Source organism: Emys orbicularis, chromosome 17 (genome assembly GCF_028017835.1).
Source record: "Emys orbicularis isolate rEmyOrb1 chromosome 17, rEmyOrb1.hap1, whole genome shotgun sequence".
In the NCBI taxonomy this organism is placed as follows: domain Eukaryota; kingdom Metazoa; phylum Chordata; order Testudines; family Emydidae; genus Emys; species Emys orbicularis.
Window position 1 is genome coordinate 10,892,968 of NC_088699.1, and position 18,570 is coordinate 10,911,537.

Sequence of the window (18,570 nt, forward strand, 5' to 3'; positions counted from 1 at the left end):
AAACGGCAGTGATCTGTTCAAAATCCATAACACTGTGGAATCGTGTCCTAGAGAGTCATATGAAATCCCTACCTCAATTTAAATGACACTGGGCAGAACACTAGGGAATGTGCTGTAGGGAGATTACTACTGTACTGGTCATGAAGGAAGGGGCTGGCCTGGATGATCTAATAAAAGAGCTACACACAATTTTATTTAGTTAAAATATGCTGTTTCCTCAAAGCTGAAAACTTTTGCAAGCGGCACATCAGTCTCAGTGAAGTTTTCATCAGGATGGTTTAAGGAGAGACACTGTCACCTTGCAGCCTGGTGGTTAAGAACAATGACTGGGGATGTGGGAGACCCAGATACAAGTCCCCGCTCTGCCTGATTCAGAGTGATCTGGGATGAAAAGCTTCTGTTCTGGTGCCCTCCTTACCAGGAGACAGCCCCTTTCCACATCGAAAAAGATTCTTTCTTGCGGGGGGGGGGGGGGGGCAGCAAGGTTCAAAAGGTTTTTTCTTTGTTCCAATACAGAACTAAAACAAATGTCACAACCTCAAAAACTGCCGTGAAATGAAATGGTCATCCTCTTACTCAATAGGTTTTTTACATTTCTACTGCTTCTAGGGAGTTGCTGTCTCATTCCCAGCTGCATTTCTGGGTATTCCGTAGCATTTGCCTAACCTCCTTTAACATGGCACTCCATTTTTGTAGCTGATTCGGGTGAAGACAAGCATTGTGACGCTCCAATACACATCAGTGAGCATCAGCCACACTAGCCTCAAAGCACCAGCTCCTCTGCAGCCCCAGGATGGTCAGGTAACCACTCAGGCTCTCACTTTTACCATCTGGAAAATGGGGATAAACATATTTACTTGCCTGCCTCTTGAAGGCGCCACAAGAGTTAATTACTTAACGCCAGCAAAGCACTAAGCGTTCTCTCCCATGTGATTATTATTCTGGTATTATGGCTCTAGATTAAGATCACTCCTAATGTATTGGCCTCCTACCGGCAGATGACTGTCAAGGCCAAATTACAAACAGATGCAAGAAATGAGGCAGGAAACAATTTCTTCCTATCGAATGGGACGGGGCTAAACAGCAGAGCTGTTTTAACAGCCTCTGGTGCCACCAGCAGTGGCTGCCCAGATGCTAATGTTTAGTGTCCCTCTACAGGTCTCCCCCGCACGCTGTGCTTTGTCAGAAACCCACGAGCAGAGCAGACTACAGGCTCCACTAGGATTCTGACACACCCAAGCCATGCTGAGAAAGAGGAACAGACACACTGCCCGAGTAACAGTACCCTGAGAAGCCGGGTCTTTGAAAGGCAGAGCCCCGGGGAGAGGCACCCCTTGTTACACCTATAGAGCAGAGCTCCCTTCAGACAACCTGGTGCACAGGGGGATGAGGCCACAGGATGCCCCTGAAATGCTACTCTGGGGTTACTAGCGTCGATGACAGCATTATCCCTCCCCTCCCCCATAACCCGACTTCTGGAGCCTAGGACAAGGCTGGCTCCTGCGTGGGTGCCATCGGAGGGGGAAGGGCTCCCTTGTTGTACTCTAGCGGACGTGTAGGTGGGGAGGCAGGGTTTAGCCCCAAGCGGGCTACAGTGGGCCCCATGTACAACAGGCTATTTTAGACTTAGGGGAGCTTTCACTTGGTGTCACCAGACACACAAAGGCCAGTCTTTATGCTCTTCCACCCAGCAGCCACCCTGAAGCTCTTGCTTGCAGCCCTGGCAAACTACATGGGCTCAGTACAGCAGGCCTCACTCCATCCCCTCACACCAGGATCCCATGGATGCTATAATCAACCCAACATCTGCTGCTCTGCACACGTGTGTCTATCTCCGAGGAGTTGTGCGCGAGGAGGTATCCCACCCAAACAGACCCACAAGAGATACCCAGTTTGGACACAACAGCCACTCCGGCAACAGAGCCCGTAGAAAGGAACACGGCCAATTGATATTCTCCAAGATTACTACCTTTTTCTATGGCTACAAAGGCAGGAAACACATCTGATGGAAACACTTCTAAGTTCCCAGCAAGTAAGTGAAGTTTCCTAAAAAGCAAGTGGAAATTAACTGACTTGCTCAGAGGTGGGCAGTTCTAGAGACAGGCATGCCACTCATTTTCCTACTAGTGTTTTGTTTTTTTGCTGAGGCATCATGGGCTAACAAATGCTGCAAGCCAGGACTACCCTGGCTCCAAGCATGAACTGAGCAACACCGACTGGTCATGGATAAGTGCTAACAACTCCATCTACCCAAGCGAACCCTGCCACCAAACAGAGTCAAAGGAGAGGCTGCATATGAGCTTTCCTACATAAATTCGGGGCGATGCTTCTGTTTGTGACTTTCCTGGGCCATAAAAGTTACCAACTAATGGAGTGAGCAGCATTTTGGTGGACTGCTTCCTAGCAGACCTCGCCACATCAAGAAGCTGCCATCATGCAATATGGTGCAATATAGCCCCCACTGGCCATCAGGAAAGGATATGAATTGGTAAAGCTATGGGGCGGGGAGGGGGGCAGCAAAGAGGTGGCAGTTTAATGCCTACTTGCACCACACGATCCAGCTCTAGCCAGCACGGTCTCAGGTTGAGGTGCAAGAAATTAATCCTGCACCAAAAGAGAGGGACAGTCTAGCAGATTAACCCAGTAGTTTAGGTCACCTTTCGGAAAAGGAAGATGGTTTTACAAATCAAGGGAGGGTTTTCAGGACATAGCTTGTATGGAAAGGGCAATCTCTTTCGTTGCAACCGCAATTTGGTGCGGTGCAGGGGAATCTCCTCAGGGTAAGCATCGCATACTCTGCAGTGACTCACAAAGCCTAGCAGAGCTTTGCGTGGAAGTTTCGCCTACCCACCAACTTTCACTGCTGCTCTGTAGAACCAGATAGAAAGGGAGACGACAAACAGAAACAAAGCCAGCTGTGCCAGCGTTTTCCACAGAGAAATGCCTGAGGTAATCAAACAGCACAAAGAGGGAAAGGAAAATAAATTTTACAAGCTCACCTTCAATAAAATGTAAGATTGTTAGTAACAAAGGCAATTTTTTTTTTTTTTTTTTTTTAAAAGCTAGGCATTTTTCTTAGAGGCAATGCAGTTTTATTTTATAATTCTCAGTCCGAACCTGGAACCAGTGTGTTGTGCTATTCGATCAATGGATATACTCACATGAGTAAAGTTAATCATTTCTTCAACTCACAAAACATCTCTGGGCATCTCTCTTGTGTTTTTTACGTTTTAATTTACAAACCAATGTGTTTGTAGGACTGAGGCCCTACTCTACAAAAAAGTGCAACACAGAATATTTTAAAAATAAGGTACAGTAATATACTGAATCATGTCTGAGAATTGGTTGTGTTCTTTTCAGAAACCTTAGCCCAGCAGCCCCTCCTTTCTGCTCAACGACCCTGATCTTATCACTATAAACAGCAACATGGACATTCCTTCTATTTCTAACACTAACACTGCTTTGTGGTCACAACTGTTCGTTTGAACCTCCAGGTTCTTCTATTATTTAATAGTGACAATACACACTTAGGGTATGTCTACACTACAGGATTAATCCGAATTTATATAATTCGAATTTAGGAAACCGATTTTATAAATTCGAATGTATTCGGCCACACTAGGCACCATTAATTCGGTGGTGTGCGTCCAAGCTACCGTAGTAGCATCGATTTCCAGAGCGTTGCATTGTGGGTAGCCAATAACATCTAATTGCCAATAACATCGAATTGCGGCCACACTAACCTTAATTTGGATTAACAATACCGATTTTGACGCTACTCCTCTCGTCGAGGAGGAGTACAGAAATCGAATTAAAGGGCTCTTTAATTCGAATTAAATGGCTTCGTTGTGTGGACGGGTCAAGCGTTAATTCGAATTAAAGCAGCTAAATCCGAATTAAAGTCGTAGTGTAGACCAGGCCTTACAGTAAGAATCCTCGGGGTCTGAGCCCGCCCTCACAGGCTCTTCTAAAGTGATTGAACCATGTTTTCTTTGCGCAGACACTTCAGCTATAACTAAATATTCTGAGCCATTGGTTCATATCACAATCCTCACCTGTGTTCAGGTTCTGCTGACCACTATGTTGAAAAAACAAGCAAACCAAAATATTATGGTGAAAACCAACTCTTCAGAGGGAATAGAGAAACCTGTAGTACTTGATCAAATTACATGTCACACCTGGTGTAACAGTTTAAGTAGAAGAATTAGTTTCTATCTACTCACATGGACAGACCAAAAAACTATTGAGACAAGACACCGTATTGTGATTATCTCTATTTGTACTGAACCCACACATGAGGTAGGCACCTCATAAAAACAATTAGATCAAGGTCCCTGCCAAGGTGTAATTTTAATATCTGAATTTGAGTACTACTTCCTGTAAGCAAGAGAGGTAGTGGAACATCAGAAATTTAGATCCATAATGTTCAAACAAGCCAGGGAAGTGCCAAATAGCTACGTCAGTGGTTTTCAATCTATGATCTAGACACCCCTGGGGGTCCACAGACTATGTCTAGGATTGCCAAAAGGGTCTGCATCTCCATTTGAGATTTTTTAGAGATCCACAAATGAAAAAAGGTGGAAAACCACTGAGCTATGGTCATTGTCATTCTTTTACTTCAAGAGACAACAACGATGCCTTTTAACAGAAACACTTTGCTGCAGATTTCATCCTCAGGCCTAAGACATAGCAGTATAAATGCGGTCCCAAGCGAACCTGCTAAGAAATTACATTCCAAACTTAAGAAATAAGCGACACTGTCAAAATAAAGTGAGGTTTTTGGTTTTTAAAATCCCCTTACCTGCATTTAGCAACACTAGCAGCAGACTGTTAAAGATGAAGGAATTAAAAACCTACTTTGTCCTTACTCATCTTAAGCATGAACCTGTCACCACTGTGATTCCAGGTTCGTTCTGAGGGTACAAACATGTCTTCACAGTCTGAAATACGCTTCCAAACTCCAAACACTTGTCTTGCTTTTAAGCATGTCTGCAGAATGAAAATGCACATTTGGCACAAAGATGAAAACAAATAAGAACCCCAGCATGCTAAAAGCATTCCCACCATCTTACTAGCTGAACCCAAGACAGCATTCAGGACCAAAATTCCATGGTGTTACACTACTGCAAGTACGAAACAGCAGTAACAGAGCAGAAAATGCAGCTACTACACATACACAAGAGCAGAGAAGAGCAGAATCTTTGACCCCAGGACTTTTATACTCTGCGTCCAATAATCTGGGTGGAAACAGAAGCCTGATGGGATTATCACTTTGATCCCAGGTTTAAGTAACTAATATTTAGATTTAAGCCATGCTAGTGTCAGTTTTCAGAAAAAAGCAAAAGGGAGGGGGGGGAGAGGGGAGGGAGGATGGGGGAACAGAACAAACCTGTTCTCCAAAGCATTTCCACTCAGAACAAAAGCCAGCATGTCTACTAAACTCCTTAGCACCTTTTCGGTAGAATTCGGCCACAAGCTGATCACAACTGGCCCGAGTTTTAAATAAACACATTATTTTTAAAGACTGGCATTGTAATAATGCACACATGAGTGCTACTGCAACATATCACTCTGGTTTATTGCTACGGATAGTGCCTCCTGTGGAGAGTACCAACCTGAGGACCAATAAACGCAAATCAGATCCCACATGGAGTTCCAAGTAGCTTGGCTCCTATGTGTTTTATGACATCATAGAATACCAGGGTTGGAAGGGAACTCGGAAGGTCATCTAGTCCAACCCCCTGCTCAAAGCAGGTCCAATCCCCAGACAGATATTTGCCCCAGATCTCTAAATGGCCCCCTCAAGGATTGAACTCACAACCCTGGGTTTAGCAGGCCAATGCTCAAACCACTGAGCTATCCCTCCCCCCATCACACCAGAACCCTCCACTAAGCTATCTTGCTTGGCCTTCACTGACCTCACTCACCTATTTTACATACCAGATGGGATCTACTGAAAGATATCTAAACTGTGCAGCTATCCAACAGTACCAGCAGTGACTTTAGCCATGTTGCCCTAACCTAGGGGCTTATCCTTTGCCCAGCTCCCACTTTAAGCATGGGAAAGATGGAGGAAGAGGAGCAGGATGCTGCCCCAGTCTACAGAGCAAGGGCAGAGCTGCTTAGAGGCGGTTTCATCCTCAATGGCTCAGATAGCCCTGCCCATCTCGGACTTGGCTCCCCCATGAGACAAGGAAGCCAAAGACTTACAGAGCTGTACTTCTGACCCCTCCCTTCCCTGGGCCTGCCTTCAGTGCAATAATGTAAAGAGCCCCTTGTCATCCAGCTCTGGCCTTTGAACAGCACAATCCTATTGGGAGATGCATAAACTGGGGCTGGATTTGCCTCAAAATAAAAGGAATAGCAGACTAAATACCTTAATTCTTCAGGCAGAAGTTTGCACACACCCTGGTATAAGCACACACCTTGTGACACCATGCATGCACAGGGGACAGCCACATGATAGTTTGCAGAATCACATGGCACCTTTCACAAGGGCACCATCCTCCCCCCTCCCCCATACCACTTTAAACATTCTAGACCTTGAAAAATAAAAATAAAGGGGGGGGGGGGGAAATGGCCACAGAAGCAAGTATTCTCTTCCCCTCCTTAACCGCGGAACTTCGCCCGGAGAGCGACATTGGCCCAAGGTTAGGGTTCCATTCTCTTATTAGGCTTTAGCCATCAGATCATGCTACCTCTCCGCAAAAGAAGAAAAATGAGAAGTTAGCTTGTAACCTTCATGTTACATTTACGCACGCGCAACCAAGTTTTCATAGTAACTCATCCATACTGCACATAAGTACACATTGTGCCTCAATATATAAAATAAATGGGACCAACCGGTTCTATATGTAGACGTTACTGTTTCTTGTGCACTTCCTGATCGGTGTATAAATGCATAAAGCGAACACTGCAATAGCTTACTCTTTTAAAGAGCCTTTGGAAGGAGCAGGATGCAAAAATAAGTCCTAGTTGGTTGCACAGTGCAAATGCACACTTGGATGTTAAAAATCCGCCGCCCTAAAATATCCTGTACCTAAGTATAGTTTTGCACAAATCTGCAATTTTTGCACGTTACCATAGTGCTGCACTTCGGAAAGAGACCCACTGCACACAGAACATCTCTTTTAAAAAGATCACGACCTTGCAATTTCATACAGCAACTATTCCTTACCGAGCTCTAGTCACTTGTGAAGTCAGAGGTTTAGATTGCAGTGATTGAGTTCTGTGCACAAAGAAAGTTTGCTTTCATACAATGGAAAAAGCTTTTGTGCAAAGATCAACAAAAATAACAAACAAACAAAAAGTCACCTTGAGACAGAGTAAACATGGGATATTTCAGCTGAAAAGGAAAAGTTTTGAGATAGTTAAGGGAGTGAATACAGAGTCTGTATGGAAATGTGATTCTTCCCAGTATATCCCTCCCCCCATAAAGACATTATATATAAATAAACACACACACACACACACACACACACACACACGAAAGAATAAAAACTCACTCCCCAAGCACCTAAAAAACAAAGCTTCCTTTTCCTCCTCCTTTTCTTCTGCTTTGATGGCAGGATGCTCACTTCACGATCAGGATCAAGGTTTAACTCGCCATCTAGGCCAATTGCAGGATTGGTCAGTAAGTAACAAGTGCTTTTATCCTGGATCATATGTGTATTCTCATCCGTAATGACAGACAAGACCATCGCTTGGATATTCTGGCTTATCTCTGCCTTTACAGAGTGGTTAGATTCAGGTGTTTCAGCCGGTTCACAGCTCCCCAAGTTAGAAGCATTAGTTTTGTGTTTTAACTGGGCACCCGGATCTGCTAACGATGGTTCCAAATTGGAGGCTTTTCCCCTCTTAGAGAGGTCCCGGTTTTGCTGCCAATCAACAATAGGCATTCTGTGGGCTGCAGCTCTTGTGTCAGCTGGTACCACAGGCTCTTCCTGGTTGCACGATTCAGAGTCTAGGCCATTGGCCTCAAGTGTCCCGCAATTCTGGCAGGCCTCAAGTGACTGAGAATGATTTAACTGTGTAGCTGATCCTTTCTCAAGGTCACCAGGAAGGACAGCCAGAGCAGAAGATGCCTCTGCCTGCTTTATTAAGCCAGCAACAGCAACGCTGCGTTTCGAGCAGCTGTTTTCACAGGCCTTCATCGTTTCTTCACTGCCCTTCTCCTGGGGTAAGCCTTGAACATGTTCTGGCCATTTTTGCAGACTTTCATTTGATGCATTGCTGAGAATAAGGTCCGGATACAGCAACACGCACTTGCAAGCTTCCGAGACATCTAACTTCAATTGAACAGGGAGGGAGACATCAGGAGATGCAGTGCAACTAGTGGGAGATTTGGGTAAGAGAGGGGCCCTCTCAGCCGAATTAAAGCTGTGTGTCTGGAAGATGAGATCAGTGACGTGTCTGCAGCAATTTGCAAAGATACTGTTTCCCATGATTACAGGTTACACAGATAAAAGACCAAACGGGAGAAGTACGTTTTGTTTGCAATCTCTTGTTTGTACACATATATTAAAGTACACAAGAAAGACAGGTTTCACATGGTCTAAAGTTTGGACTTGTTAATGCTGCCACGTAGCTAGCTGATCAGATTTTCTAAGAAAATTCTTATTTGAACCCCATGAGACAAAAAGCACAAGACTAATAATTTAGACTGCTAGCATGCAAAGAGACATACGTCAGGGAACAAAGAAAGTATTCTCTTAAACACTCATGTTTCTTCCCTTCTAATATCTTACGCAGATTTAAACCTTGGATTCACCATAGGGGGAGTTCTCCCAAAGTTCCTTCCAGTGACCTTCATCTTCCAAACATCTCTGCCTCGGTCTTCAAAATATCAAGTTGCAGAATGCCAGGACAGCCACAAAGTAAAATAGAAGTTCCCCAAAGCTGAAGACTTCCTCCTCTCCCCCCTGCCCCAGAGACGGGAGAAAAAAATCAAAGTTCTTCCAAGTCTCTAAGAGAGAGTTGATCCGAGCCTGACTGTTAGAACCCAGCAGTGAGTTATAAATAGAGTGGTGATAGCAGGCTCTGTACCGATGCAGTATGGGACCATGTTACAGCATTTCAGCTCTGCCAAGTTTATAAACAAATAAGATGCATTGAATTACAAAACAAGGCTAGTTACTATGGCATGCCTAGGCTTATGCAGAGCCATCCATATTAAACAGACTGGCATAAAAAGAGACTGTGGGGAGTGAACTGGGTCGATAGAGTTGCCAAATGAGTTTTCTGGCCCCACAAAATGCCTCTATTTCAAACTAATTTAAGGAATCCCCAGTAACTTTGCAGGAGTTGTAGGTTATATAGATTTTCACCTTGTAACAAGGGCACTAAAAACCCTACTATCTCATAGGCTACAATACAAATCAAAGCTGCCAGACATGAGTATTCAAAGGACCAAACTAAACCACAAAACCCAACCACCCTCCTTCCTCTTCCCATATATCAGTTCAAGATAAGCACCACTAATGTGTGGGCACATATGACCCAGTAAAGTGTCTAGTAGGCTCTTAATTATATTTGCTTCTGTGGTGTTACCGGACAGTTATTTTCCTTTGGAGACATATCCTCTAATGAAAGCTACATTGGGAAAAAACTTTTCAAGGAAGACCATTACAAAGTCACATTCCAAGAAAGATACTCAGCCTGAAGAACCAGAAGATTTGACTCTGCAATGGCAAGTTTTATGCTCCTAGTCAAAGCATTTCCTTCAGTTTTGCTATAGCTTAAGTAATTTTAAATGTTTGTATCTAGTTTAATTGTAATTTACTCTTGTGAACTCTAAGATAGGCCAACTCCAAATTTATGGAGGTAAAAAATAAGTCCTGTCTCTGCTGTGAACGTCTCAAGGGTAGGGTGAAGACAGACACCATGTCACAGACACATTTGTTAACAGTCAATCCCACACCCATATACATAACACAAGAATCATTTCTCTTAAGAAAATTTTAGGAAGTTAGAGCCAATCATAGCAGAATTTTGTACACCAGCTAATGCCCTGCCAAGAAGAAATGGAACGAACAGGTTGAAAAAACAAAACACACAGGCTGAAAATTCTTTATACAAAATTAAATCCCCGATTAGCTTCTATTGTTCTTGTATTTTGCTTTTTTTAAAAGAGCAGAACAAAAATCTCTCCCACCGAAACTCATTCTAACTCCAGATCCAGTCAAGGCAGCTCAGATTTCCTTTTTTAGGACTTCTGTCTCATTGCCCCTTTTATAAGTAAGGCGCAGTAAGGGCCTAAGCAAACCCTTAGTCACGAGAAGCCCCATTATCGTCAGGATCTAGTGCCAAGTTTGAAATGCTTTAAAATGTCCACATCTTCCAACTAATGTCTCTTTCAGAAGCATCAGGAAACGGCAGATATACTGACAGCTTCAACTCTACCTCCTTATACATAGAAGCACAAGCTGTACATGCTCCAGACTTCAGTTTAAAAACCCATTAAGTTCAGGTGGGTATTTGTGTAAAAGACAATCTCCAAGAAGAGACCCTCCTGGTACAGACTCATTCTATTTTAAAATGGCTTTGCTAACTGCAACAAATTTAAACTACATTCTAGTTACCAAAGCTGTAAATTCACCAACTTTATCATTTTACTTCCACACAATGTGTACGTGGCCCCTAACTGGAAATAAAGAGCCAAATAGAGACCCAATTGAAGCAGGTGCAACTAGCATAGGAGCTGGATCTATTTACTCCATGAGGGAATTTTGGCCAAACTGTTAGCTCAGATTGAACAAGTTATAGTTAAGGTATTCGTACGCACACTAAAGGCAATGCTGGTTGAAGAACGAGCAGTAAAAGGATCCTATATAAAGTTCTTCTGAGATCAAAAATTGTGATCAAATAATTAACACCAACGGAGTTCCTACTAATGGTAGGTATACAAACAGCAAAATTAAGCTAGTTCAAATTGGACGTGAACTAGAATGAATGTACTGCATACAGCACCAGCTATAGTATTTTACATCCACTAGAAGAAAGTTAACCAGATACAGTGAAGGCATTGGGTAGGGTTTCACTTATAGTGAGTGATATTTATGTAGGAGGAAGCAAGTTTAATAGGGACCCCAAAAGCTTATGCCATCTTCAAAGGAGGATCGATTATTTCCTTAAGATTCCATCGAGAGAGGCAGGATGTCATGGGAACTACCTCTCTCCATCCCATCATGGGGCACCTATAACCTGGAGGTTCCAACTTTCCAAATTAATTTCCATCGTCTCTTTTGATGCAACCAACACCTCTTCTTTAGCGAGTGCCCCTAAGCAAGTGTGTTGGAGTTGTCTCCTGGGATCTGTAAATCCATGTTTGTTTTAAACCATCTGTAGGTATCATTAAGGGTTATAAGCATCACGTTTAGTCTCCAGAGGCTTCAGGACACACAGAGTTGTGTCATGTGAAGTTCCTTCACTCCCTGTAGTTTGTAGCTGACCAAAAGAGTTCATCAGCCCCACAGATAAAGCGATGCCCATTCCAGTTAAAACAGGAGGTAAACCTGAGATGGAAAGTGCTATACTGGGAGTCTCTTCTGTGGACACTACATATAACAACACGGATATTTAAATGGGGAAAATTCTTCACTCCTTTAAAGAGAGTAGAGTCACACCAGAATCTGATCGGTTAGGCCCAACCATGATCAAGCCACGTTTAACAAGAGTGGTTCTAGTTCAGGTAGAAGTTTGCACCTTTTATGCTCTTTCGTGGATACCGGAAAAATAGTTTTGCTGTAGTTGCCCCTGCAGACCACATTCATTTGTGCTGTGTCAGTCCTGCTGCCTCAGAAGCTCTTTCCCACCGTAACTGAAATGCTTTCTAAGGTTTGGACTTAACATCTTGAGTCCCTCTCCTACACTCGCCAAGTCTGGGAGTTACATTTCAACCCATTTCCAGCATGGTTTGGCTGGCCAAAACTTTTTTTAAAACGTGGTTCTACCATTGGCTGGCCAAAAGGCTTAGCTGCAATGGTAAACAGTTCAAACACTGCTCCCAAACTGTGTCGAAAGGCCAGAGCTTAAGGCAAAGTGCAAAGTTCAAAAAAAATATATATCAGCAACTACAGGAGACTGTGTCTTGACTTCCCAAATGGAGGGAAAAACCCCAAAACAAGACTGATGGGTAAGGGCACCTGGAACCCAGAACAGGGATAATTTTAACACTAGTTTGGTTTTCTAGAGTTAAAGAGACCCTACAAAGGGAAATTTAGGTTAAGTATTAGTAACAGATAAGGAATTTTGTTTTAAGTGGACTGCTCCTTTAAAATTTTCCTTCAGAGAAGAAAGGGTAAGGGGGAGGGAGAAGACAAAAATACAGTAGCAAAGATTTCAAAATACGATAGCAAAAATATAACTTTTCCTGGAAGCTGGAATGAAGTTTATTCCAATGAAGGTAGTTCTGCCCCTCCCTAAGGGCGAAGAGTTTGTTACAGGGACTAAAGGTCTGTAATACCACTTACTAAGAGCCAAAGACAGGTTAACAAATTATTCTAGTTAAGAGCAGTTAAAAAAAAAAAAAAATGCAAAGCTCCTCCAATTGTAGTAGCTGACATATGGTCTATACAGTAAAGCTTGTTTAATTAAAGTGCTCATGTGCTTACGGAGATGAGAACAAGTGTTTTTACTATTATTTATGCAGTGCCTAAGCAAGTCCCTTGCAGCACAAATGAAAGACCTGTACCATGCCCCAAGGATCTTACAATCTAACCTCAGGCATGCCACAATGGGTCGGGGGGAGAAAGTTGAGGCATTAAAAAAAAAAAACCAGGGAAGAGGCGAGTTACAGTAATGACTGGTTACTTTATGTGCATATCTGGATTTTTAATGTGGCAGAATAAAGACCCTCCCTACCTTCTCCCAAGCTCTTATTGCTTTTCCCTCTCCCTTCTTTTAGGCCTCGTAAAAAAGTGAGTCTTTAGGGCCTTGTCTACAACAGAGGATTTTAGCAAACAATTTCCACCCAGGGTATCACTAGTTCCGGATGCAAAGGGGAGGGTTATTTTAGAAGATTCCCTCGTGTAGAGACTGCCTAAGGTCTCTCTGCAGGGAGACATGTCCACCACTAATGTTGGTGCACAGGCCTGTCGAGACAGTGGTGTTTGAAAGTTGATCTGCTTCCAAACACAAAGCCAGTCATGGATTTCAATGCTGAGGAAGTGGTGATGTTTTACTGTGTGTGCTCCAGCCAAATCCTACACTCTCCACCTATGGTTACTTTACAAATACATATAACAATACAGGAACATCAGACCCTTAAATAACTCATCAAAATGACGGACTGCCTAGATTGACCAACCAAATACGTGACAAGAAAGTAAATAGAGCCTCCAAAGTTGCCATCGGAATACCTTCCCGACTGCTATCACTCACTTGCAGGCAACCTAAGACAGAAGCCATACTCTACAATCTAAAGATCAGCCCCTTTTAAAACTTCCATGGTCGAGTGACAGACAGTCATAGCAAATCCTCAGATTAAAAAGCAGTCTCCTGACCTTGTTATTGCTGTACGACTGCACTTGCCTCTCAACAGCAGTTTTCCCACAATGCCTGTTCAAACCAATGGCGCAACAAGACGTACCTGGAACATGCGGCAGAACTAGAAGAGTTGTATCTAGAAAAGCCAGGAAAGGTGGCTACGAGAGGTGCTAGAAGAAGTCGGGTGAACAGCATTCCTTTGAGCTGACTGTATTATTAAATCTGCAGCTGAGACAAGCTCAGATCTGAAGCAGTGACAGCAGTAAAAATGCTAGTAATCCAGGAAATGCATTATCACCGTCTCTTGACTTTCTATAGGTTAACTAAACCAAAGGGTTAACTATCCTAGAATTGTCCTTGCTGGAAAACATTACATGGCCAAACAGTGTGAGGGATTTTAAAAGAAAGGCAATCTTCATTTAAGAGAAAAAGAAAAGATGGCATTTCATCAGCTACAAGCAAACTCAGAGTTCAGCAGCTACAAAATTACACCTAGCTTCCACAAAATACTGGCAGAACTCCTTAAAACAAAGTAACGTTTCACATATTAGTGTAACATTATTAAGCAATACACAGAAATTGTCACACTGGAACCAAACCTTGATCTCTCTCACCTGAGCACATGACTGAGAGCCAGGAACTCTGAAATGTTAATGCCAGCTCTGTCAGACTCCTTTTGTGGCTGTGCACAAATCATTTAACCTCTCAGTTTCCTCTACGGTGATCATGCTGCTCTACCTCACAGGGATGTTGGAAGGATTCATAAGTAGTATAGGTAAACTGCTTTTAGGCCAGAAAGCATGCAGTATCTTCCTCCTGCCTATGGCCTACACCTGATGGTTCAGAAGAAAGTGAAAATCCTCCAAAATGTACCTGGCCAATTGTGCAATGCTGTAACATGGACAGGAATTATTTTTCCACCCAACACCAGCTAGCAATTAGTTAATGCCCTGAAGCACAAGATTATGCACTGTAATTTTTTAACTAAGTTAGTGGAACTGCAAACATGTCGTCCATTTGAAAAAAACCTGAAGGGGAAAAAAAAAAAAATGCGCTCAACATGACATTCCTGAATCCTTGAATTACTTCCAGTTCACTCAGTCACCTAAAACAAATGGACTTCGGCTGAGGTATAAGCTTCAACAGCTTATTACTACTGAACAATTTTTAAAAAGTTTCAGTCAGATCAAATATAGGTGCAAACTTCTCTCACTTGGATGTAGGTCTTCCACAAGGTGTACGGCTCTCACCCCTCGCTTTATGTACTTATTTATTTATTTATTTATTCTTTTTAAGATTATCAGGGAAGGGGTTGAGTTTGGGATCAACATTCAAGTTTATAAGATCCTCTGCACAACACTTTTTTTTTTTTTTTTTTTTTTAAGTACAAATCTGAGCACCTTTCACATTAAGATTCAAGTTTTCTCAAATGAGATGCATGTTTTTAATGTGTCTTTAGGGCTTGTGAAAGGTGCCCTGTTGAGAACCCTAAAGATAAAACCCTCTAGTTATTCACAGTACTAATAGAACAGGGACAGCGGCATTGCAAGCTTACAGGTGCATCCCCAGCATTCCTGTGGGTGAGCCCCTCAGCTAAGATTGACAACAGAGGGTAGTGATGTTAATATCTGACTATTAAGAAATGGACTAAAGTGATCCACTCACAGATCACTGAGCAATCTGATCACAGGTCACTATCAACCTGCAATGGATTTGAATTAGAGACCTATAGGCAAATGGCTCCATATCCCCCATACCCAGTGCTTCATTTGGGCCAGGGCTGAGCCCTGGCACATCTATGTTTGGCAGTTCATAGCCCCAGCACCTCTGGGCTTGCCGTGCCAGTTATGAAAGTAAAAAAAAAAAAAAAATTATTTGAGCCTCGGCACCTAATTGCTTGAGCCCCAGAACCTCTTTCATTACAAATTAAGCACTGCCATTACCCACTCCCTTCAGCCTCCCCGTCTCCCTAATTTAATGTTACAGGATGACCAGATGATAGATAACCAACTAAGCATGTTCAATCAAAGACTCTAATTTTATTTATTTATTTATTTGGAGGGGATTATTCTGCATATTTTTAATTCTCCTAATCTGGCCCCTCAATTTTTGAGATTAATGACCCTTCTTGAATATTTTCTGACATCTCTTAAAAATGCTCAAGCTTTGGTTGCTACAATAATGTTAGTCTCTCACTATTAACAAAATATCCTAAGATCCAGAAACATTGGCACCAATGGAATACAATTTGCATGGTTATGTTATATACAACATATCTGAAGGGAGTTTAGTGGCCTCAGGACAATTCCCTTTGGACAAGCAACCCCATCAACCATTACCACAACTGGCGCTAAGTGGTGATTTCAACAGATAGGTCAGGGATTGAATAATACTTTCACCCCTAGAAGTTTCCCCTCCAAATCAGGAGACAGCAGCACACTGATGGAGCAGTGCATGGGGGTGCTTGTACATACACTGCTGCTAGCACAGCGCCTAGTCTAAGATTGACTTATATCCACAGAATTGCCAGTCAGGCACTTTTTCCATGAGCATGAAACTCAGGACACACAAATGTAGCAAACACAGGGCTGGATTCTGAGAAGGGTACAGCGTCCGTGACCGGAAGGAACTTCCAAAAGACACTGCAGTTGCTTAGCACCTCTAGGAATCAACCCGATGATGAGGCTCTAGAAAAGATTTTAAAACTTTACCTAATGTAGGACTTAGCCCCAAGGGCCTAAAACTCAGGCAAAGTCCTATTAGAACATCAGTGGGAGTCTGCCCGAGTAAGGACATCAGGATTTCTCGAAAAATAAACATCCATTTTGTCTGAATACCTTATGCAAAGACAAAATTAAAGCCAAGTTTCTAGGCATTCAGTACTTGTGTTGTAGGTTCATCAGGTAAGAAATTATACACATTACATGGCTCTCTACTTTGTGTAGTGTAAACACATGAGCAGGTTCTGGAAAGATCAGAAATTTAACCCTCTTCAAAATACAATTACCAAAGACAAAATGTGAGTCTGTGATCATGGGAAATCTTTGCACTGTAGCTTAAACCACATTAATGGGAAGATGTATAAAGCAAAATTTTCAAGTGGCCTTCTCCTGTCACACCAGAATACACTCTTCTTTCACACAGAACTGCAGTCTGCACATTATTGCAGCATGTTGAAACAATTTGGGGCTGGATACTTGATATAATGATGTCAAATTCACCATAAGACTATTGATAAGAGATTTGAAAAAAATATGAAGTAAAGATGAAATCTATATTTACAATATCAAAGCATCATAAAAAGGAGTGAATCCTGAAAGTAGAACTCTCTGCTGGGTGGTTTTGCAATCACAATTATGCTAGCAGAGACAGCACAATAACCATTATTTGTATTACACCAGCAAGTGAAATCAGGGCCCCCATTGTGCTAGGCTCTTACTAGGTATTTGTACAGAGAACTTTCTAGACAGACAAAGGTTGAGAGGGAAAGTGACTTGCCCAAGATCACACAGCAGGTCAATGGCAGGGCTGGAAACAGACCTGAAGTCTCTCAAATACTAGGGGAAACTGCTCTGCCCTCCTAGTGTAACATCGTTCTTTTCTCTCCTCTTGTACCTTCCACCTCAGCTCCTCAAACGCTTTAACACTTATTAATTATGCCTCGCATCACCCCTGTGAGGCAGCATCCCTCTTAGGGACAGGTTCAAACAACCTGCTGAAGGTCACAGAGCAAGTCAGTGTGGGAGCTGGGAGGGCAGCAGTCCCCGTCCGCTAACTGCTGCAGCAGGCTGGCTCCTGAGCTCTGGCAGTCCTGACACCCCTCCCGCACAGAGCCTGGAATGGAGCCTCAGGAGCACTAAACTCCCAGCCCCGAGGCAGCACCAGGGGGAGCCGCTGTCCCTTTAAATCCCTGACCCCGGCAGCCAGCGGCTCCGTGCCGGGGGCGCGTGGAACGTCGGGGTCGCTACATTGTCTCAAGCCCGGGCACTCGGGCTGGGAGCTACCACGTGTGCGCGGCGGGGGGGGAGAGGGGTCGTTCTTTCTCCCTCCCCGCTGTCCTGCGCACTCCACATCGGACTCCGCCTCCCCCGGCGAATCCCAGCTCCCGACTCTTTCCTTCCCAGGCCCGGAGCAGACCAACGTGCAAAACGAGGGGGGGGGGGAAGAAGAGGAGAAAGGATACGGAGGGTTCTCTGCGGCGAGGGTATTCTGCACCCCCCTTTGCTTAGTGACCCTGCCCCAGAGGAGTAAGGGGCGCCGGGGGGGGGGGGAAGACGCACACCAGCGAAGGCACATCCCCGCCCCCCTCGGGCGGCTGCACAGTGGTGTGTTCCAGTGAAGGTCACCTTCATTGGCGTTAGGAGAGGAAGCGGCAGGACCAGGCGCCCCCCCCCGCGATGCTGAGTTCCAGCCCCCCGGGGCTCCCCTGCCCACTTCTGGCTGATGAGCAGGGGGCAGCCCCAGCCCCTTCCTTCCCAGCACTCGGGTCTCCCTTGCCCGGCGCATCCCCAACTTCTCCGCTGACCTGCCCGATCCCCAGGAGATCCAAAGCCAGAAACCCTCTTCTGACCCCCCCCCCAAGGAACCCCAGCGCCTCCCCAACCCATACCAGGACCCCTTCCGCCGTGGAGAGGCGTTCGTGTCATTCACAGCCCCTCCAGAGCAGTCCGGGTTCCCTTAGTCCACGTTTCTGCAGATGGAGGGAGATCCCCAGTTTGTTTGGGGTTTTGGGGGGGGGGTAAAGAAACAGTCAGCGATGCCCATTGAATTGGAAGAGATCTGCTCAGACCATGCAAAGGGAATTCGTCCACTTGGGGGTGTGTATGTGAAGGCGGGGAAAAAGAGAAGGGTGAAGGTTAAGAATTTAAACTAAGCAATCAAAACCCCTCCCTGCAACGGACAATCAAAGGAGGCGGCAGCAGCAATAAAATAATCTGGACCGGTAAGAAGTAGAAGCCCTTTGCTTCCAGTCACTCCTTTCCCCCTTCTTCTCCAACCACCACTAAGCCTCTTCTTTGGGACAGACTGGGTTACCTGCCACAGTATTAAGTGTGTGTAAACGATTTTGGTTTAAAGAATTTTATT